Source organism: Lagopus leucura, unplaced genomic scaffold (genome assembly GCF_019238085.1).
Source record: "Lagopus leucura isolate 7727_CA_CO unplaced genomic scaffold, USGS_WTPT01 Super-Scaffold_73, whole genome shotgun sequence".
Classification (NCBI taxonomy): domain Eukaryota; kingdom Metazoa; phylum Chordata; class Aves; order Galliformes; family Phasianidae; genus Lagopus; species Lagopus leucura.
Genome location: NW_024962252.1, coordinates 41,094,721 through 41,118,342, shown reverse-complemented (window position 1 = coordinate 41,118,342; position 23,622 = coordinate 41,094,721). Strand labels below are relative to the sequence as shown.

Below are 23,622 nucleotides of genomic sequence, written 5' to 3'. Positions count from 1 at the left end.
GACATCTCTTGGGGATTTTGTAGAGAGGAATGTTTCTCAGCAGATCATTAGAATTTTTAACAATGCTTAGAGAGTGAAATGTGGTCTTGTTATTTCCTTTTTACTATGTTTACTAAAAAGCAAAAACTTAATTTCAGAATTTAATATTAACATCTTTAATTATAGAAATCTCAGGTGTATTAATTTGTGCTGATGTGTAGTAACTTGTAAATACACTGGCATGGGGAATGGAGATCAAATACATTTTAAATCTGTTTTTTTGTGGGGGTTTTTTTGGTGTGTTTTTTTTCCCCTATCTTTCCTTCAAATTCATGTGCTTGGTCATACTTTATTTCAGAAGCATTCATTCTTTTGGAAAGTGCAAGGTTTAGAAAACAGTGTCAGGCCGCTCTTGTATTCTGTTTAAACATTTGTGGTCTGGGGGAAAGATGGGTTTTGTCGAAGGCATGAGTTAAGATAACCACCACTGAAACTCATTTAATCACAAAAGATTTATATTTTGCAAAGGTAGGAAAATTAGAAAATGTATTGACTAGTTGAGTTTCATTGCTGAAGGTGAGAAATGCTGATGTGTGTTGGAGGAATCTGAGAGAAGAAATCTTAGCAACCATAAATGCGGGGATGTTAGTTTTGTTAGAATAAATCTAAATTTCTAATTCAGTGTGCTCTTAATTTAAGAATTAATGTAAAAAGGTGTTTTCTCTTTCTGTAAATAGTTTGTTGTTGTTGTTCATGTTTTTGTTTGTTTCCTGCCACAGAGTGCTAGGTGGGTACAGTTCAGCTTTTGAAAGAGGGGAAAAGCCCCCACAAATGTATGTAGCAGGAGGAAAAGATTTGTACATTGGATTTTTCAAAGTTCTCTTATTTTTAAACTCTTCTCTACTAGTGAACAAGGTTTGTTATTACGGTTTTCATCTTATCCTGTGCTATCCTGACTGTGTAGTTTATTCTTGGACACTGAATGCCATTAGTGTTCTGAAAAATCTTATTCTTTCTGTTAAGAAAGAAGGTGGAAGGAAGTGGAGCGTGGAGCCCTGGATTGAATTTAGAAGATCAGCGTTATAACAACTTCACTGGGGAGTTAATGTTCTGCTAGTTAAATTTATTTTTTTATATGTGCTGGTAGAAGTGGTGATGTAAGATGGATGTCTAATTGTGTCTCTGTCTCTTTTCATTTAGAAATCTGAATAAACGAGGTCTGTTCATAACCTAAAGCACTGCTGCATAGGGCTTGTTATATTGTCAGTGCATTTTAATAGGCAGGACTTTTTCTGAATACTTAAAACAAGTTGCTATTCTATCATTTAATATTACAAGGCCCACAAGAGTCTCTGATCTGTCACTTTTACTGAATAAGTTACCTTGATAACTGATTTTAAAAAATCTAATTACTTCAATTGAATTGTAGTGCTTCTTTGTATGCCAGGGAGGCATGGTACAGGCAGCTCCAAAGTTGTTTAATATTCCTATATCAAGCCTTCTTTCAGTAGGACCTTAGCATGGTATGATGTGCACTTTCTTCTTTTCATTTTTCTTTTTACTGTGGAGTGGAAGGGGGGTGGAAAAGCTTACAAGTGTAGCTACGGAATGTAGCTTGGTAAAGGCTGAATAGAGTTTGAGGAGGTAAAATCTAATTATGAGTAATTTAGCGTTCTTGTTTTGTTTAGCATGCTGCTAAAGATAATGGGATTGAGAATGTGTGTATCTCCAATATTAGCTTGCTCTATCTGTTTTAATGTCAGTCAGGAAGGTGCGGTAGCAGAAGGATCCTGAGAGCTGGCATGTATACTTTGTGTTCATTGTGTTCTGCTCAGTGATTTTGGGAGATAATGGATTTTCAGAGGAAATCGTTGGACTTCTCTAAGTGGAGGTCAGTCTCTTAGCATTTGGATCCTGGCAAATAGGGGTATAAGTTTGGTGAAATATTCAGTTACTTGGTGAGAGGAAAATAATGAAGTTGGCATCATTCTTCTGTGATTTCCTTCTTCCCCACTTGCCAGGTTTCTCATTCTGAAGAAGCATCCCACCCTCTGTGTGTCAGCCTTATTGTGTTATTTGGATATTTTCTGTCCTGACGATCAGAAATGTGTGCTTCACTTAAGCTTGCATTAAACTCTGTAGAAGAGGTGCTGTTGTTCCTTACTACAATGAAAATGTATTTCTTAGTGGAGTATAAGTACTGAATGCTCAAATGTTGGCTGTTTATTTTCTGGCTGGGTGGAGTTTTTTTTTTTTTGTTTCTGTAGAGTTCAAACAAAATTGAAACAAGGGGTCTTTGAGAAGTCTAGTAACATATTACTAGGAGTGGATAGAAAAAATATGCAATTAAGTCTCCACTTGAGTGACTGAGAAATTGGCTCAAATGACTGTAGAGCATCATATGTCTGAAGAACTCAAACTATGGGTAATTTTCACACATGATTCAGTTTTCTTGAGATACGCATTAGATTTCCCCATCTTTTCTGTATTACTACCAGAAGTCCTTGAGCAACAGAAATCCCACAGATGAGTTTGCCGTTTCCCAAGGAAAGTGTAACCCACACTGTCTTTCCCAGCCAGTTCTTTGTGCACACTACTGGGACCTTATCCCCTTCCACAGTATGGAGGGACTTTGGGCAGGACCAGCTCTGTAAGCAGATGCTCTGAGGTTCACTGGTGGAGTGGCTTCTGCTGTATTTACATCCCAGCACCTGAAGGTACCTGCAGCTGTCACTTGAGTTTTAACAGTCTGTTATATGATTTAATCTTCTCAGAGGATCTTCGTGATACCCTTTTATCCTCCTTCCTGCCTTCTCTCTATCCCTAGGGTATTTTTTACTTGTCCTGTGAAGAAAATACATCAATTATTTAATATGCATTCATATTTACAGTGCAGCTCCTGCTACTAAAAAGGTAGAACTATGTAAGCATTAGAAGGAACAGAGCTTCTAAGTAGAATGGGATATGAAACTCTAATTTATAGACTTGTGGATTAAAAAAAAAAAAATACCAGGAAAGGTGACATTTAGGAAAGTTGTCTTTAATATGTCCTGTAATCTGTATTTTGGAGTGCGGTGAATATTTGGCATTCTGATAGGAAAACAAGGAGCATCATACAGTAATTCTTTTTGTATTTAGGTTAGTGCTGTGGGACCTGAGCATGCCAAATTTGCATCTTTGCTAAGAGGTCTTATGGAGGATTTCACATTTTCCTTGCTGTTGTCAAATTAGAGAAAGCTTCTGGCCTGCATTCATCAGCTTGGTAACCTGGGGTCTCCTGAAGAAAGCAGGAATTACATTAGAGATCAGTTTCAGAGAACAGCATGAAAGGAACCTTTTGAGCCATAAACACTAGAAACACATTCAGATGCTATTCAATATTTAATGTATGTATTCAAGCAGCATCTGCAGCTGTATCTGGAATAAAAATCGCATGACCCCGCTTTAATCTTTTCCACAGTAGGCAACATAGTGCTCTTGGTGGATTACCTCTAGTCGTCTGGGATGTAGGCAGTGGGTTGTTGAGAGACTTTTGCTGAAGAAAAAAAATGTTCTGGTGCTGCCTGGAGTTCTACGTTGGGATATGGCAGAGAAAACTGGTTGTATCCTCTGCAGAAATGTCTGTAAATCCCTGCTGGTTTTTTGTGTTATTTTCAACAGATTTATACTACTGCCTATTTCTGGAGGGCTTTTCTTTTGTTTTTTATTTAATAAAAACTAAATTTCTATCTTAATGCAAGTAGTAAAATCTTTTTCTTGCTATATATTCTTTTTTAAAGTGCGGTATCTAGTATATTTAGCATCACCCTTTATTTTAGCTGTGATTTCAGTACTAACAATAAAGAATTTTGTAAAATGCTTTGAAGCAGAGTATAAAAGCTCCTTGTTAAAGAGATTCTTTTTTGGTACCTCACTTGTGCTTCTATGGTAAGTCAGATGGACTTCTTACATCAATTTTGGCATCATAAAGAGGGCAGCAAGAAAAAAAAACAGTGTGCAGACCACTCTTAGATGAAGTGTATTTACTCCTTTCATCTCACTTCCTTCTTCACTAACTTCTTTCAGGTTAGGGGAAGTGAGAGGGAGAGTGGAGCTGTGACTGCTTTGTTTTTAAAGCAGTTAAAGCTGTTGCTTTGGTGGTTTTTTTTTTTTTTGTTTGTTTGTTTTTGCTTGTCTTAAAATCTTTTTACTCAGTCAAACTTGGACAGAAAAATTGGTGGATTCCCCCACTGGAAACACAATTAGAAAAAAAAAAAGAAAAAAAAAAAAAACCAACAATTTTTTTTCTACCTTCCTATTAAAGGGTGGGGGAGGAAGTCTTTGTGTATCAGCTTTGGTTGAGGAAGTCTGCATTGTAGAAGTGTACTCAGCTACACAGAGGTCACTTCTTCTCCACTGAAAGGAGACAACCCTTAATTCTGGAAAATTTGTAGGTGTATGCTTGGCTGATGTGAATCTATGAAAACTTTGAGTCGAGATTATGACAGAATTCATCCATATTTTTATATTATATGGAGCTATCAACAGGCAGTAGTAGTCTTTCAGTTAATTGCAGATTTTTTTTGCTTCCATGCTAGCCCTCTTTTTGCTCTTGTCTCTAGATGATTTTTAAAAACCTGCAGTTGATGGTCATATTCTCATACTGTTATCCTGCATTCTCATGGTGCTTATGGAGGTTGCTTTCAGTATGTGTCTGTGGTACCTGAAATCTGTGACCTGCAGTGTTGCCATGTAGTTCTACTAAAGTTTTAGAGCACTTTAAGATTTGTGTCTTGCCTTAGGTACACTTAATTGTCTTTAGTAGCTGATTTAACCATGTTTAAAGGTTTTTATTTTTATTATTATTTTGATCTAGAAATACAGAAGTAGCATATCATGAACTGATATTAGACAAAAGTATTTGAAAAAGAATCACGACAAGTAGATGTGAAAGGAGGTGTGAAAGGATTTGATCATTAATGTCAGTTCATAGTGAGAGTGCACAGGCTTTCAGTTAGTTTTTATGTGGAAGCTTGAGTGAATTTAACTCCTTTGTTGGGTACCTTTTGGTTTTATTGTTCTTTGTTTTAGCCAGTAGTGAGTATTTAGAGTTGAGGTGCAAGAGGAAGGTTCTTAAATCCAAGCAGATTTTGAATTAAGAAGAATCTGTATGAAATACATTGGGAGAGTAGAGGTGAGAACATTTCCCAGGTAGGTATTCCTACATCTGAATTTTAGCTTTATAGCTGTGCACTGGAGCTATAGGTCAGTATAAAGAAATCTATAAGAAGTTTGTACATAGTCTGAAGAATAGTCTTTGTCACATAAAATGCAGATATGAACTTTTCTACCATATGAACTATACCAACTGAATTCGTTAGGGTGTGCCAGGCAGCACTAAGTGACCTGGTCTGAGGTTCAGCACTTGTTTTCTGAGTTCAAAGCTGCACTGAATTCAGTACTGAGCTGAAATGAACTTGTTGCTTAGGACTGTGTTTTTGTGGCTCTGTTGTAGAGATAGAGACAATATTGGTAGTGTTAGCACTGCCAGGAAAAAAAAAAAAGGAAAGGAAAAGAAACAACAACAACAAAAACTGTAGACTCTGTGTTTTCCTCTTGGCTGCAGAATGGTCATTGAGGTGCAGTAATAAATAGCCTTTTCATTTCGGGGTGAGATTTGGAGCCCTTGTTTGTTTCTCTCTGTTCCACATGAAAGGAGCTCTTCTCTTTACTTTCTCTGTAACTTCATGATAAAAGAGCTAATGGATGATGCTGCAGATTACAGATATGACGTCTGAATTGTTGGAATTTTAAGCTAGTTGCTGTGAAAACTGCAGGATATGTCTCAATGCAGAAATTACCTTTTTGGTTTTTTTTTGCCTTGTCTTGGTTTTTTCTATGCTACTGAAAAAAAATTCAACTTCAAGAAAGTGTATTTTAAAGGTATGTTTTTATTTGTGTAGTAAGTCTTACATGCTGCTACTCAAACTTTTTTTTCTTTTTCTTTTTTTACTTAAAATTTGGCTTAAAGTTTGATCTCTTGTCTGGATATAGATCTTTGGCATTTCTGAAAGAAATTCTCTTAAAAATCCTCCTGTGGATGGAGGAATATTGGCTGTGCTGAGAGGATGCTTGTATCTTGGTTTGGCTTAGTTTGCATTATTCTTTTTAGTTGCTACTTGTTTTTTAAAACAAAATATGCAAACTTTCTCTTTCCTGGGAGATCCCCAAGTAAGCCATCAACCCCCTCAGCTTGTAATAAGTCGTTCACCAGCTGACCACGTGGAGGCTTTGCAGAGGTGAGCTTATTCGTACTCCTCTGGGCTATTTTGAAATTATCTTCCATTAAAAATGACTTTCCCCTGCAATTTTATGTGTGCTTGTATAGAAACTTTCCTTAGAAATTTGTTGAAAAGTTCAGGCTTTGTTCTGCTTATGAAAACAGGTACAGTTTATGTAATGAGCAGCTTTTAAATGCATTTTTCTAGCCTTCTCTGCAGAGAAACACTTCAAAGCAACCCTGGCCAAAAATATTTATTGTGTACATCTGGAGAGTATCTTCTGTGTATACATATTGCTTTTCTTTCTGATCTTACTAATTTGAGATTTTTAAAAACAAACAATCTAGATGCATAGGTAAAGCTGTGTATTTTTAGAAGGAGAAAGATTATTGGCAAGAAAACCATTTAAATCTATTACTTGTAATGTGAAAACATACTTCCAGCAGTTTTTCATGCAGTTTTTCTATGTTTCATCAATGGTACAGATACATAACAGTGTTTTCCTTAAAGGGGATCTTGATTTGATAAAGAAGATTGTAGATTGAGTTTGCATTTTACTGTGTTTTTTTTAATCCCATGCAGAATAGCTAGTAGTTTTAAAAGAAATCCAGTTTTTTTTAACATCGAGTGATACTGTTAAGATAATGGAGGATCAGACTGATGAGCATGCTAACAGTCCACTTCTATGGGTTAATAGGAGCCTGTGTTCTTTAAAAAAAGATGTGGAAGAAAAAGTTCTAATTTTAAGGCCAGTTTCTTCTTGTTCACTCTGTAGTTCAGGATTTGCACCCTCTTCTCTTTGTACTTCTCCCCATTGCTGTTCCTTCAGATGCAGAAGGAAGAAAAAGCACAGTAAAAGTGAAATACACCTACCAGGTGTTAGTATTTACAAAAACTTGTAAGACATGATTATCCATAAATGTATCTCCCTGCTTGTGATCCTTACCTTACAATATTTTTCTTTTCCCTCGTGATGACTTGCTGTATTATTATTATTATTATTATTATTATTATTGCTTATAGTAGTAGTAAATACAACTATCTGCCTTTTTTTTCTTTCTGGTTTTATTTATTCTTTTACTGGCCAGAACAATGGGCTGGCTTAACCATTACCTCTAAAAATATAAAGCAGAGTTTAAAAATTAATAAAAAATAAGATAGGAATATACAACTCTATTATTTCTTATTATATATAGTCATGTAACAATGCATAAACATACGTAATGTTGTATCTTTACTTTGTGTGTACACGTGTGTTGATTTGAAGAACTCGTGTTTGGGCTGCTACTCTTAAGTATACAGGGTGATTTGATGTGAATTTGTGAACCAGACTTCAACATCACGTGTATATTTCTTAAGTTGTAGGAGCTATGATAAACTCTTAGTGACACATCCTTTTCCATCAGAGCTTAGCCTATCACTGTCAATAGCTAAAAATATTTTGCATTCGTAAATAGAAGAATTTTTCTAGGCTAATGTAAACAGTGACTTTTTTTTGTATGAAGTTGCAGGAGGTTTTCAGTTCTCCCGTTTATAACTTCTACTGTTGAAATGCTTAGAAATTTTGGATAAGATTATGCTTATTGTTCTAACTTTATATACGAATGCTGCAAAGGAAATTCTTAAATGGATCAGGGATGCTTTCAGATTAAGCTTTTCCTTTGAGAATTGGTGTAGCTAGAAGCATTCCCTTCTTTCTCACTGTGGAGCATCTGCATTTATTCATTCTTTGCAGTTGAAAATGGTGGCAAATTCTAATTTTAGTTAGCTCAAAAAGTGCATTAAAAATATATTTGAAATGTATAGAAGAAGAGGGAGATGGATTTGATGGGGCCCATAATCAAATCAGCTGGTGTCATCCTTAAATGTTAGGTATGTTCAAATGGCTAAAAGAACAAGTTGAAACTTTTTTTTTTTTTTTTTTTTTAGACAATATCAAGGACTTGGAGATTTTTTGTTGTTTTGGTGGAAATAAGAACTGTCAAACTTCTGGTACAGATATTTGGTAAAAGGAGCATGCAGCTGAGATCTTGGGCTTTAACTTCTGTGTTTTAATAGGATGGTTCAAAGAATGAATTTCAAATGTCACCATTCACTTACTACTGCACTGAATGTCTTCTGGATTGTAACTGAAGAGGATGCTGGGTGGTTTTTGTAGGTTTAATGGGCATGGAGTCTTAGAAATGGTGATTTTTCCTGTGAGTTTGCAAGCTATAAAAGAAAATGTGTTCTGCTGGGTGGTACTGCTTGTGGAAGAGTAACTCTTTTTTTTCCCTTATGTAGGCAAGGAGGAAAAAAACAAAACTTGAAAGTATCCCTTGTGAAGAAAAGTAATTTTTGTGGAGATTGCTAGTATAACTCGCGTTGTATCTGCTAGTATTATTTGTGTTGTATCTGCTGTTCAGGAAATCCTTAGTTAAGTGATTCATGACTTTGGTAGAACTGGAAATGTGCTGCCCTTTTGACATATGCCTTACCGTTATCTTATGTTACTTTTTTTCCTCTCCGTTCAACTCTCACCAGTGCCACCAGCACCAGTAGTCCTGATAGTTAGTTCCTCCCGTGGATGGCCCCTATTTTTATTCCCAGTAGTGATGTGCTGTGTGGGAGGAAGGAGAAATATCTGAGTTGAAGCAGTTTGCAGTATAAGTATGCTTTCTATCATTTAGGCCTTCCTTGAAACATCTCTCATCTTCACTTTAGAGTCAAACTGCCTTACTCTTTGATGCTGTGTGGTCTACAGTAAATGACTGTACAGGGTGCTCAGCTGGGCAAGCTGTACATGGAGTTCACAAGTGACAGAACTGCTCCAGTTTCTACTTTGCCATTTGTTCAGTGGTCATTTATTAAAGAAAAAATGTTAAGATTGATTCTGGCCAGACTTCTGGCTTTATAGTCTTTGCTGTAACTTCTCATGTTGCTTTTCATAGACTTGTAGAATCCATAGTATTGGAAGGAACCTTTAAAGGTCATCTAGTCCAACACCCCTGCAAAAAACAGGGACATGCACAGCAAGATCAGGTTGCCCAGGGCCTCACCCACCCTTGACTTGAAAATCTCCAGGGATGGGGCATCAACCACATTTCTGGGCAACCTTTTCTAGTGCCTCACCACATTTACTGTAAGACTTTTTCCTTATATCCAAACTAAATCTACCCTTTTGAAGCTTGAAGCCATTTCCCTTTGTTCAGTCATCGCAGACCTGCCTAAAGAGTTTGTCCCCTTCTTTTCTGTAGCTCCCCTTTAGATACTGAAAGGCTGCTACCAGGTCACCTGAGAGCCTTCTCTTCTCCCAGCCAAACAGCCCCAGGCTCTCTCAGCCTGTCCTCATAGAAGGGGTGTTCCACTCTGCGGATCATTTTGTGGCCCTTCTCGGGATGCACTCCAATAGGTCTGTGTCTCTCCTGTGTTGAGGACTCCAGTGTGGATGCAGTACCTTCAGGTGAGGCCCCCACCAGCACAGAGTAGAAGGGCAGAATCTCTAATTTTTCAGTGGAAATCAGGATGGGTTATCTTGGAGAGAGCTAAAGAATGCAAAAACCCCCCAGGCTCTTAAATGGTACTTCTGAAATTTTTTGATTAAAATGGAAATTCAGAGTAGGAAGCAATTCTAGGGATATAAATGAACATATACCTAATTCTGACAGGTAGCATTGTCTAGCAGAAATAATAAAATGTGACTTTCTGGCAAGAGTTCTTGTTTATGGAGTCTTCTGAGAATTTCATATGCCCATGGGAATAGTGTAGCCTTCATTTACTGTAAAAGTTGAAAAATGTTATTTAGCCATTTTCTTAAATGAGTGGTTATTATTCTTGTTGCCTGTGGTGTAACTGTAGGACTTGATAAAGAGTCTGACAAACATGGTTGAGTTCTGTGCTTCAGGTTTAGAGAACTGAGAGACTTAGAGAATTATGGATTATTTTTTTTCCTCTGAAACTAGCTGAATTTTAGGCTGGTTAAGTTACTTCATTTCTTTTCTGTATGCCCTTGTGTAGGTACATTTATGAATATAGGCAAGGAGAGTTTGTGTGCCTTTATGTATATAACAAAGATACTGTACGTTTTTTTCATAACATATCTCTTTAGCCTACAATAAATGAGAATATAAATTAAAATCTTTAAATTAAACCGCAGTACAGAAACGCAGTATAAAAATTACTTTCTTCTTTTTGTTAAGAAGCCATTCCTGCATTCAGCATTTACAATTTTATTACCAATACGGTTATGCTGTTTCCAGTGTTCTAATATTTCAGTATATAATTGGGCCTGATCTGCCTACAATTGCTCGCCTACAAGACTTGAAAGGGAATTGAGCTGTGGTTGATTTATTTATTTATTTATCTTGCAAGTATTTTATGGAATGTGAAGCATGCTAGTTTTGATTTCTCTAAAATCATTTGTGTCGACCTCTTTAAAGCTAAAGTGCATTAATAGCCTTCCACCACTTGAGTGATGATGGGAAGATCTGTATGTGGCTTCTAAAATTGCTACCCTTTGCAGAGTTTCAGATTTCATCGTGGTAGCTTGGATGTGGGCTAAATGCCATTGCAATTTGCTATGTTAGGGATTTACTGGTACTATTAAGTAACACTGGAAAACATACATACTGCATTGCACAAAATGGCTCTCTCGTGTTTCTCTGCAGTGAAAGAAAACTTTAATAACTAACATTATTAGGGAGAATTACATATATATTTTGGAATAGTTGTTATAAGTAGATAATTCAGAGTCTGTGAACTAGTGGTTATGGAGCTGACTCTGAAATAGAGAGCAGATCCTGGTAAGCTGTTTTATCCCATGCTAGTTTTTATGATGTACTTTACTGCCTGTGTTTATTTATTATATTTAAAAGAGCAAATCTGAAATTGAGTCTAGCTTTTTAAGAGTTCTGGTTTTCATTTTTGACCATGCTGTGATCATAATACCAAGATTAAGGTGTTTCCTAGTGGGTTGGAGAGCAGAGGAGAAGCAGTCTTGCATTGTTTTGCATGGGTCAGAGCACTCTGCTAATGTGCTTGGATACCACAGTGATGAGAACTATAAATACCCCAATGTATGAGCCAACAACTGGAAATAAACTTATAAACACTAAATTCTTTCCATTATCAAAGGCAGCAATTGAAACATTCTCTGGTCTCCACCTCTGTCTCTGTACTCACAGCTGTGCACACTGGAAAACAAAATGGATGGGCAAACACTGTCTTCTAATTTTCGTGGTCTGCAGAGAGAAGTTATCATCAAATCTTCTAAATAAAAGCTTAGTTTTGATTGCTGTTGTTTAAGCTTGTTAGTTCATAAACAGTGAACTGCTCGTGTTTTAATGCTGCATTTCAAAGTATTAAAGAAATTCAAAGAATTTAGTACTCACAAGTTTTACAGTAGCACTTACAGCAAATCTGCAATTCTTGTGTTTAAATTGAAACCTATCTTTAGTAATGCTGGTGATGTACGTTAGGGAGGGATGTTGATGTTGAACCAGCATTCAGGTAATCCATCCTGGTAGACATTGAAGTACCAATCTGATTTTATTTTTTTTTTTTAATTTTCTTTTTAGAATGATGGAGCAAACCTCAGAACTTTTCTGAGGAGAAGAGAGAATTGTCTTTTCTCTGTTTTGAATGCTTTAGCATTTTTTTCATCTTGACTGACTGTAGAAATGATGGTTATAGTTCTGTTCTATGCAGGGGATCAGGTGTTGTAATGTGAGACTGTTTGTCATTTGCAGTGTGTGCTGAGTTTCGTACCAGGGAATATGGATTTGGAGGACCAAATGGTGCCTGACACCTACATAAGATGTCAGATATCTTTCAGGATAAAGAAAGCTCTTTTAAGTGAATTGCCAGTGAAAGAATGGGGAAAGAATAAACTGCTGTTAATTTGTGTGTGTGTGTGTGTGTGTGTGTGTGTGTGTGTGTGTTGCAGAACTTAATATTTTGTCCAAGGGAAAGCCAAGGTAAAAGACTGTACTGGACATTATACAATTCTTTCCTAATTTGGTATCTGTTTATTGAGGCATGCTTCATAGCTGAAATCAGATCTTTTGTAAGGACACAAATGGCTTACGATTTTCAGAATGTTTCCAAAAAAAGTGACTTACAGGTTCAGAGGGACAGTGTGTAAACCTGATTATATAACCATCTTTGCTTTGTGTGCAGTCTACTAGCAGGTGAAAATGCTGATAATCCTTAAGATATGCATATATATTCCTGTATCATGGAAAGATTCTGGGAAATAGTATTCAGACGGCAGTGGTTTTCTTCTCTGAAACTGTTTATTTTGTAGCTGCTTTGGTGGACATGAAAGCAAGTATAGTCCCTCTCTGGACTGAGGCTTGTTTTTTACAGTGCATAAATTCTCCTAAGAGTGCAAGATTTAGTTCTAAATATAGTTTCTGAATTAACACAGCTAATTTTATCTGTGTATTATTCACATTTGCTCAAAATATCAACTGTCCTCTAAGGAAATCAAAACCAAGTCCTCAGAGTGTGTGTGGAGAAGGTGGAGGGCTTGGAAGAAGGTTGTTAGTGGGCATCACAGAAATGTGAACTGTTATTTTTTTACTTCATGCTCCAGGGAAATGAGGCATTAGAAATTGAACAGTATTCAGTTGTTGTCAGTCTCAGTGCCAGACACAGGTGTGTCAGAAATACAGAAGTATTTGAGCGCAGAGGATCGTTGTTGGCGGTGCAGAGTCCGGCTGGAGGCCTGTAACTAGCGGTGTTCCTCAGGGGTTGGTGCTGGGTCCGGTCTTGTTCAGCATCTTCATCAATGACCTTGATGAGGGGATAATGGCCACCCTCAGCAAGTTTGCTGATGATACGAAGTTGGGAGGATTGGCTGACACGCCTGAAGGCTGTGCTGCCATTCAGCGAGACCTGGACAGGCTTGGAGAGCTGGGCAGTAAGAAACCGTATGAGCTTTAACAAAAGCAAGTGTGGAGTCTTGCATCTGGGGAGGAATAATTCCATGCACCAGTACAGGTTGGGGGATGAGCTGCTGGAGGGGAGCTCTGCGGAGAGGGAGCTGGGTGTCCTGGTGGATGACAGGTTGGCCATGAGCCAGCAGTGTGCCCTTGTGGCCAAGAGGGCCAATGGCATCCTGAGATGCATTAGAAAGAGCGTGGCCAGCAGGTCGAGGGAGGTGATCCTCCCCCTCTACTCTGCCTTGGTAAGGCCTCATCTGGAGTACTGCGTCCAGTTCTGGGCTCCCCAGTACAAAAAAGACAGGGATCTCTTGGAAAGAGTCCAGCGGAGGGCCACAAAGATGGTGAAGGGCCTGGAGCATCTCCCCTATGAGGAAAGGCTGAGTGAACTGGGTCTGTTCAGCCTTGAGAAAAGAAGACTGAGAGGGGACCTGATCCAGGTCTATAAATATCTAAGGTGTGGGGGGCAGAATGGCGAGGCCGGACTCTTTTCAGTGGTGTGTGGAGACAGGACAAGAGGAAGCGGCCAGAAACTGCAGCATAGGAAGTTCCGCACGAATATGCGAAGGAATTTCTTTACAGTGAGGTGACGGAGCACTGGAACAGGCTGCCCAGGGAGGTGGTGGAGTCTCCTTCTCTGGAGATGTTCAAGACCTGCCTGGATGCCTACCTGTGCGACCTGCTGTAGGGAACCTGCTTTGGCAGGGGGGTTGGACTCGATGATCTCTGGAGGTCCCTTCCAACCCCTACAATTCTGTGATTCTATGTGATTTGAAGTAAGAGTTAAAATGGTGAAGGCCAGAAAAAAAGGTACAAGAAAACAGATTTTTTCTGCATCTGTTTATTATGTTATAGTCAGCTTTATGGGGTGTTTTTTTGTGACTTTTTTTTTTTTAATATCTTTGGCTTGCCACTGGCGTCTTCAGAAAACATTCTGTTAGTAGTGGGGGAGTCAACTTCTCTTTGTAATACCAAATCTTTGGTTGCTGTAAAATAATGCTGAGAATTCCTGGCTACCAGTGCTGCTTGTTGTAGGTAACAGTGGGTAAAAACAAGTCAGGTTTACTGAGTGACATCAGGCTAACTATTTTAGTTCTCCACTTCCTGTTCTCCATATGAGAAATGGAGACAATAATACTTCTTAAAGCACCAAAAGTGCCTTTAGATTATAGAATAATGATCAAGTGTAACTTAAGGTTACTCCTGCGTGACCTGAACTGGGTTTCAGATGGTGACCTGCTGATGACATCATCTGATTTATTGTGAAACAGTGCAGGGTTCTCAGTAGCCCAGTTCTAGCTGAATATGAGTTATAGTAATACATTGTTCTGTTACTATGCAGGGACCAGCATCTGAAGGTGAGAGATCTTCCCAGCAAGTTTTGTTGTTCTTGAAGCAGCAGTGGAATCTTGGGATTAATAGGGATGACTTCTGTCTCAGAAATGTTTGGTGCAAGCATACCCAAATTCTCTGAAGTAAATGGCGTGTGGTGTGTTCACCACTTCTGAGTGGCATGTAGCAGTGGCAGGTTGTCTGCGTTCAGCTGCCTGGCCTGATCTGTGCCTGTGGCAGGCAGGGAGGGAGATGGTGTGCTGAGGCACCCAGTCACAAAGTGCTGCAGAGGCTGCAAGCTGTGTGCACTGCCTTGTCTTCCTGCCATGCAGGGCCTGCAGCCTCACTGCTGCGGAAAGAAGTCAGCAGAGGAAATGGCAGTGTATACAAGGTTGAGAGAGGTTTCAGATGAAGGTCTGTCTCCTGCATGCCTGGAAGCTGCTGCTCCAACAGCTGTTGCTGTTGGAAGGAGCTGTTCTTGGTGGCTTGAACTGAGACAAAGGCTTCATTTCTTAGTGGTGAGCAAATGGGGCACGGGCCAACTTGAATGTAGTATTTTTAGGCTAAAGACCATAAGGACAGGAGTTAAATCTACAGTAATGAATAATCCCAAATGTAGCCAAGAAGTCCGGTCTCCTTGGGAATTGAAAGTAGGAATTAACCTTTTGAAGTTAGTTGACAGTAAGCTGTAGACTGTTTATGGCTGTACTTACATATAGAATGGAAAGGATCAATAAACTCCTTGGTCAAGAATAACAGTTATATCTGCATGGAATTAAAGTGCTTGGGGGAACACTCAGAGTCAGCTCTGGTCCCTTGAGTCCCTTTTCATCACACGTGCACTTTGCTTTCTCTTCACGTCTAAGGTGAGGTAGTTCTGGTGTTGTAAGGGATCAGATTAGCTCATGTGAGTGCGCTGGTGTTGGAGGTGGGACCTGGAATGTTAGAGTTGCAATAGTATACGTAAGTTTCCTTTAGAACTGAGAAAGTACAACTTCTGCCTCTGTTGGTATAGGAAAGTGGAGGGATAAGTATGTTCCCATTGATGATGTTCTTTTACAGAGGATGAAAACATTTAGGGTTTTTCTCTCCCTGGAGTTAAGCGGTGGATTTTTTCAGGTGGGCTTGGTTACTCCATATTTTGGACAGTCTTTTCCACGTGGAGTTGAAGTAACTCCAGCAGAGGGATTATCTGGTAGCTGTTGAGGTGGATAGTATTTGTAGCTTGAATATCTAGACGATTCAGAAATAAAGGACAGGTATCTTGTCATCTGTAGCATAATTTTTTTTTCCCTTTAACCATTGCTTTTAATGAATGTTCCTAGGGGCATATTTGATTTCAGTGTATCTTCATTGCTTGTCATTGAAGAAAATGGAATTGGAAGGTATAGGCTAGGCAGCCCTTATATAAGGCAAATGCAAGTTAGCATCTGGACTTCAAGTAAAAAAAAAAAACAAAAACAAAAACAAAAAGAAAACAAAAAAAAAACACCCTGTGGCAGAAGTTTCCACTTATTCTTTCATTTCAGCAAAATGAAGTTGCTTGATTACGTGACTGCTGTTCTGAAATATTGTTTTATCCTCTTATCTGGGAGGGAAAAAATAGAACCTGTTAATCTAGAAATCGTTCTACTTAGTTACGTAACTGGTGCTTAAAAATAGCTTAGGATTGCTGGAAAAGAAGGATTAGATAATGCTATGAGATAGGATTTTCCTCTTCTGTTCCATTTCTTTTCCTTTATGTTGAGCATCTACATCTTAGATGTTATCTTTTATTATATATATATATATATATATATTTTTTTTTTTTTTTACAATTTTGTGATTGCCAGTTGTTTGTTACGTGTACTCTCACAGCACTATCCTGTAGCCCAGCTCTGAACTGTGCATGTGCTGCAGTAAATAGCATAAATGCTGAATGCTAAAAGTTGACAGGCCTTTAAAGAGGTACATGTGTCTTTTCATGGTGGGAGGCAGGTACTGCTGGGAAGGCAGATTGTTCAAAGGGTTCAGAGCGTTCTTGTTTATGTTGCGTCTTTAGGAATCTTGGTTATATTGGACTGCGGGTGTTATTCTTTTAAATAAGGTGGCAAAACATATAAATAAAGTTTATGCTATCTTAGGAGAAAGGTGGTTCTTTCAAGACCCACTTCTATTCAAACGTGTTCAGTTTTGTAATTTAGAAATACTTTATGTAGGTTAGGCTAACCTTTGTAGATGAATTTAGCAGATAAACCTGATTCAGAAGCCCAGTTTTCATTTTGGATTACTGTTGCAATGTTGGTACCATGATAGTTATTTATGCCTCATTTCCAGTGCCCCAAATGGGCTTACCTTCTATTTTCTTCACCATCTCTAATGAGATGCTCTGTGTGTTTCAGTAACAACAAAGCAAACAAAGCCTCCCATATAATATCATGTTAACCAATTTTTTTCATAGGCTTCTAATGGATCCACATTTTCACATCTCCAACAATGACAGAATAATTGAGTACAGTAAGGAAAACAGTCTTGCAGTAATTGACTGCTGTAATTATTTCTCTCTTCTGAATAATCTAACATGCTTCAACTGCAGCTTTATGAAGAATGTGGCATTTTGGTAAGGCTGTCCTTGTTCACAAGTCTGATACCTGTCCTTGTTTTAGAGTGGCAGCATCCTACCTCTGTACAGCATTTCTCTCCTTTACATTCACATGTTAAATCATTTTCCATACGTGAGCTTCATGTGAGTGGGATTTTTTGACTCAGATCTGATTTAAGAAGATTCTTTGAAAATGTATTTCTCCTGGAGTTGTGGACTCCATAGCTGATTATTATTAGCCTAGATATTGCTAGGCAAATTGTCACTTGACAGAAATGTCAGTAGGCAGAACTATTTTGTATAGAGTCTTAAAATATCATTTATACTCAGATCCCTTAAGTAGCCTGGGTGTGCTTGGTGCATAGGGGATGTTTTGAGGGCTTAAGGGTTTTCTTCTGGTCTCTTTCCCTGCCTGCATACACTTCAACATTTGGTAAAACCTAAGTTTTACTACATTAGATCCTAGGATCTTTACTGTGTGACACATAGACTCATATCTGTTGGCCTTCTTTGTTGTTAAGTCTGTATTTGTTTCCCTTGTAATTTCTTTCTGTTGCACTGGCTTGGTACAGTCTCTGAAGTCAACTGCTGCTAATAACAAAGCATTTGAAATTTTTGTTAAGTTTTATTTGTGGAAGTGTTTTTGTTATTTGAGACGTGATAGTTCTTAGTGCCAGGAGCAGTAAGGAGGAAGGGAATCATTTTACTCTGTATTTCAAGGGAATGTGTGTGGTTGATTGTTTTTTTTTTTTTATTTTATTTTTTTTATTTTATTTTTTTTTATTTTTTTTAATGAGGAGTAGTTTGGATGACAGATTATTCAACCAGTTGTCTTTTAACTTAATTGGGAACTTTAATCTGAAGTCTTACTCTAATGGAACATAAGAGAAAATGAACACTTTTTATCAGGCATGTCTCTTTGCTCAATGGTTTTTAAACTAATGATATATTTGCTTGTTTGTTTGTTTGTTTGAAAATGACATTATCTCCATCTTGTGCTTTGTTTTGGTGCTGTCTCTGGTTTGTTTACACGTGTGCAAGTCTGTGAGAAGCTACACTGCCTCCCTTGTCATCTAACTCAAGTAATGAAATTAGGAATTTTGGCTCTTGAAATGGCCACTGTAAATAGAGACTTGATTAGTGTTACTCAAATAAGATCCTATGAATGTTGTCTTTATGTGTGGCCCATTATACCATTTAATTGCTTGTCCTTGTTTGTGGAATCGTAATGGCTTTGTTAATGAGATTTTTGCTAAGACTACATCTCAGGTGTGATGGAAATATGATTTGGTGTACATGGAGGACTTGTCAAGTTTGGGACAGCCTTTTTACAGATAAAGAGGATCTGTTTTGCCCTGTTTGTCAAAACTGGACTTCAGAAAGTATTTCAGTACCCTAATTACTGTAACTGATTGCACTCTTAAAATAGAAAGTCAAGTAGATTTTATAGATCTGGTTCCTTGTCAGTAATGTGTCCTGAGGAAAGGTAGGGAAATCTGAATGAGGGTAGGCAACTTCTGTGATATGCTGATAGGAGGACTCTCCTGTGTATGAAAATAGGGAAATGTGAATAAAAGATTTTCACTATGAGTAAATAACTTTATTCTGCTCAATGACAAGGTGTAACTTTTTTGTTTGCTCAGTGCAAATCAGTTACTATGTTAAGCATCATTAACCAAACTTCAGAATGTACTTGTATCCCCCACTCTGATTTCAGATTATTGGAAAGTTGAGTGTTAACCCCGCTTTATGCACTAAGTGGGATTTCTGCTATCTTACCTTTTCTGTTGTGTGACAAAGAGGTGGTAAGTTTGCCAGAAGGGTTATAGAAGTACCAAGTTCTTAGGTGCAACTTGTGGTACATGACAGATTACAAAAAATCCTACAAAAAAAAAAATAAAAATCCTATTAATTGATTCAGTGTAGAAGAATTGGCTCTGAATTTGCTATATGTTTGTATTTGCTATATGTGTAACAGAAGCATTGTACCACTGCAGTATCTGGTGGTGCTGGAAGCCAGTAAACTTGCTATTTTTTTTTCCAATACCAGAAAGTGAATTTGCTTCTGAATACTACTCACCTGGCTTTGCTCTGCAGGCATAAATGTGACACAGGCAACTTGGCTTTCTGACAGTAAGTGTTTTAGTATTTTACATACTAGTATTTTAAATCAGTATTATTTTAGTACTGATTAATGCAATTAATATGTTAAATATTTTATTTGCAGCAAGTTTTTTTTTTTTTTCTGTTGGTTTTTTTTTTCTTCTTCTTGTTCATGCCCAGCACTTTAGTTCCTAAACATGATTTGCTTATATATGAGAATTTCAGGCCCCACTCTCTCATTCAGAACTTGTTAAATGCCAGAACAGTTCTCTCTAGTCTGCAGAGCTTCCATTTCTGACACAGCTTTATGTGACACATGCTTGTGTTTATCTATTCTTTGAAAGAGATTTATTTTCAGAGACTTCCTCCATTCATTCAGTTCTTGAATTTCAAGTTAACGCCACTCATACTGTATTTTCATACAGTGAGAGGGGAATGGCAAGGATTTCTGTGCAGGGTGAAAAAAAACTCAAACAAAAGCAAACAAACCAGCCCATTCCTGTGATTGGCTGCTGCTGCCTGGAAAGGCACCTTCTTGCTTCCAGTGTGTGATCCAGGTTGAGATCTTGCAGTATGTTCAGCTGATTGTCTATGCTGCAGGCAGGCTAGTCCAGTATTTAGGTGGATAGGTAGTGGGAACACAGGTGTAGCATAAAGCTTGCTTTGCATGGCATGTCATCTCACAGTGTTTGTGTGTTGTATGTTTTGTGGTTTCTTTCTTTGTTTTTTACCAACTTCCAAGAGATTTTAGATGTTCTCATTATTGAAAGCAGTGAAAGCAGCTGTTGAGGAAAAGATTTCCAGGAGGCAGCCATATGCTTTTGTCGTACAGAAAATTTGTGGCTACATCAGTGTTGTATGCTGGACCCTGGAATTGCTCTGGCTTGCTGCTGGAGTACGTGCAGTTAAGTTACACCACAGGGAATAATTTGGCAAACGTCCTGTAACAAACTTAAGAACTTTTTTACGCTGAAGCTCAGTCAGATGCAAGTAAATATGTACAATAGTGGTTTGGCTGCCCCCATCTGCCTTCTGCTCAATTAATGATAATATTTTAGTTTATTTTCCTGAATTGGAGCAGTTTATGTCAGTGTGTAGGGGGTAGGGAGTGGAGCAAAAAGGAAGAGAACGTCATCTGTTTCTAATAGTGGCATTATTCTCTATGGTCAGGGTTTTCTAATTATAGCCTGGATAAAATATCAAATTTCAAAGTCTTTCACACAAGGAAAGTCTCTGTTTCCAGTGATATTAGATACACGTGCATCCCACCAACATATGCATAATAAGCATTTTGGGTTTTGATTACTAGCTGATTGTTTGGTGATATGTTGGGAGAAATAAGATATACTTCTATAGATATAGAAGTATATCTTACATATGGGTACTCATGAAGTGTCAATTTCATTTTGCAGCAGGGAAAGTTTTCAATAAACCTTTTTTGCCTCTCTTGCTTTATGACTGACCACTGGGGCAACTGATTAGGATTTGAAGCAGCTGACTGATTGTGTTATGAATCTGACCTGAGAAGTGGCTTCAGAGATTGTCTTCTAAGTCTGGTAAATGTAGATGGAACTAGTGATGTTCTAAAGCAAAAAAAAGTGTAGGAAAATGTAAATAAAGAGGAGGAGTCCATTAAGTTGGGAGGTTGTGTTTTTGTTTTTGTTTTTTTTTTTTTTCTTACTTTTCTAGAAGAAAGTATGTGCCGTGCTTGTTCCCAAATAAGTGAAATTTCTGTGATTTAGGTTTTTTGGAAAACCAGAATTGATTCTCTTGCATTATTTTTCAATGCTAGATACAGAAATAAGATAACTGAGAGGTATAACAGAGGGTAGTAGGAAAGCCATATGGAAATGTTATTCACTTTTGATTCCATCTTCTGCTACTATGTGGTAGAAATCTTGTAGAACAAATTTCTAAAATACTCTTATTACTATGATTTCTATCAAAGGTTAAAATGCAGTGCCAATTGGATGGGTGGCCTTGGGTGCTTTGTGGTAGGCACAAAAAGGTATTGATATGATTGAGAAGCAAGTTTTGATTTTTAATCTTGATGTTCAGAGGAAAACCAGTAGCAACTTGCTTTATTTTTTCTCCCATCTCTTCAAGTTTTCCTTGATGAGAACAATCTTAAGTATTGAAAAGCTGATTCTTGATGTATACAAATTGTGTTTAAATGCATTTACAGTCTTCAAATAAAGACTGGCTTGATGCAGCGAAAGCTGAACCATGCTGAGAAGAGAGCAGTAGTTCATTCATAACTCCTTTTGATTATTCTTGGACAACACTTTCCAAAATGTGGTTTGAATTTTGGATCATTGTGTGTGGAGCCAAGAGTTTGAAATGATGATCCTTGCAGGTCCCTTCCAACTCAGGATATTCTACAGCTCTATCACATGAGAGGGAAAAATCTTTTTGCTTAAAGTTGTCTTTGGCAGGATTTGGTGAGAAGGAACTTTTTTTTTTTTTTTTTTTTTAACTTTTCTTACTACATGAGTTATCCAACACTGGCACATGTTGCCCAGAGAGGCTGTGGAGTCTCTTTGGACATCTTCAGAACTTGTCTGGACAGCCTCTTGCGCACCCCGTCTAGGTGTCCTGCTTGAGCAAGTGTTACAACAGATGGCATCCAGATGTCACTTCCTATCTTAGCCATTCAGTGACTCTGTAAACTTACTGCTACGTCTGCAGGAGTAATTGCATCTTCTAAGCTTTTCGGTGCTTTTGAATTATCTTTCATTTTGATGGCATTTCTGAATTTTGTGTTTTTTGTACTATGAGGAGATGTTTTAGAATGCAGACCAGTTCTTTCCAGCTGAGCCTGCAGTCAAGGCAGACTGAAGCAATATGCTCTAAGAAAATGTGTGAATTTTCTCATATGTTTCAGTGAGAGTTAATGGGAAGACCGATTAGGGCAACTTGAAAGCAAAATTGCTAGGTTTCACTTCAAAACAAATTGTCAGATACATCCAACTGTTATTGATGGATGTATGTGTTATATTTCAAGACTGAGGCTGCTTGTAGAGTTAAGAATCAGAATTGCTGAAGACAAATTTAGGTCTAATTTGGGAGTTTAAATTTAGAGTAGAAGAAAGCAAAACATTTTTTCTATGGATGAGTAGCTCATTACACCAGTAAAAATAGAAAAAGGAAGGCATATACTTCTAATTATTATTGGCCTTAATTCTAGTTTGAAGCTGGTATCTAGATTACATTATCTATATTTTAGACCAAAAACTCTATATTGAATACTACTGTAATCTTGTTACAGAATGTATTTGAGTAAGCATACAGGTTGGGTTTCAGCTCTTGCCATTCTCTTGCAGATGTGACATTCCTACTCATAGAAATCAACATATCCTAAAGCATAGAAAGCATAGATCTCCACTGTCAAAAAGGTCATTCTGTATCGTAATGTCTTCTGTGCCTGATGCAGGCAGATTGGCTGCATGTGGGCGCACGGCAGTTTTAGGAACTTGGTGTTGCGTATCACTGTCTCCACTGCTGTGACAGCTGTTTGGCTAGAGAACCACGTTTCCTTCAGTTTTAAATGGATTGCATAGTATTCAGTCATTCAGTCTTTTTTGCCGTGTTCCACTTCTTGAGCAGTGTCAAGGCAGAGAACAGCTATGTTTCCCTGGAATACAGAATTTTAAAGATGAAGTGCAGGGAGGAAAAGGGGTTTGTTCTTGCTTGTAGTGGTGTCTCACGTTTTTAGCAACATTGTGCATCAAGTAGCAAAGCTGGTAGTGTTACTCATCTTGTTCTTTCTAATGTGATCAAGCTGTGTGTATTCTTTTTGGCGTTCAGTGCCCTGCAGGTAGCTCTCAAACTGTTGGTCTGTTTCAACCAAATCTGACAATTCTGTGGAAGTCTTAAAGGTGGCCACATTATGTAACTGCTGCGGAAACAGGCAGCTGGGTAGAGGTGAGAGATAATGTGGTATCAGCTTTCTCTTTAAAATGAGAGAATTGATGGTGGGGCTGTTATTGAAGGCTTCAGCAAATATTTTCATCTCCTTAGTGGCCTTGGCTGCTTTAGAAGTCAAATGTGTATGTAAGAACCCAGTATCAGTTAAGGAACTGTTTATTATTTTGTGGAATATAAAGCATTTTTCTCTGAGATGAGGAGTGTGCCTTTATTCCTTCAATATTTTGTGTTGTGATGCAAGTGCACTGAGTCAAAAGTCTTGTCCCAAAGAGGGAGGAGAATCCAAGCTGTGGATAAGGGATTTTGATACATATAAGTGCTGGTCTTCCTGTCTGTGGCATGGTGTATTGGAAAGCATACACAATTAGTAGCATGTTCTGGCTTTTCATACAAACCTACTGCAGCCATCAAGCTGGGTATCCTCACTGTAATTTCAGAGCGCTTGGTTGATTTATATAAAGTGTGTGTGTAGTTCAAGAGAAGTATTAGGATTGTATCTGCCTTGCTTTGAGCAAAA

General features: G+C 37.9%; 1 protein-coding gene across 2 annotated transcripts in view; it reads left to right on the top strand.

Moving 5' to 3' along the window:
* Positions 1-23,622, top strand: part of CEP85L (centrosomal protein 85 like) — a 142,765-nt gene that overhangs the window by 47,557 nt on the left and 71,586 nt on the right. The gene's annotated exons all lie outside the window — the stretch shown is intronic.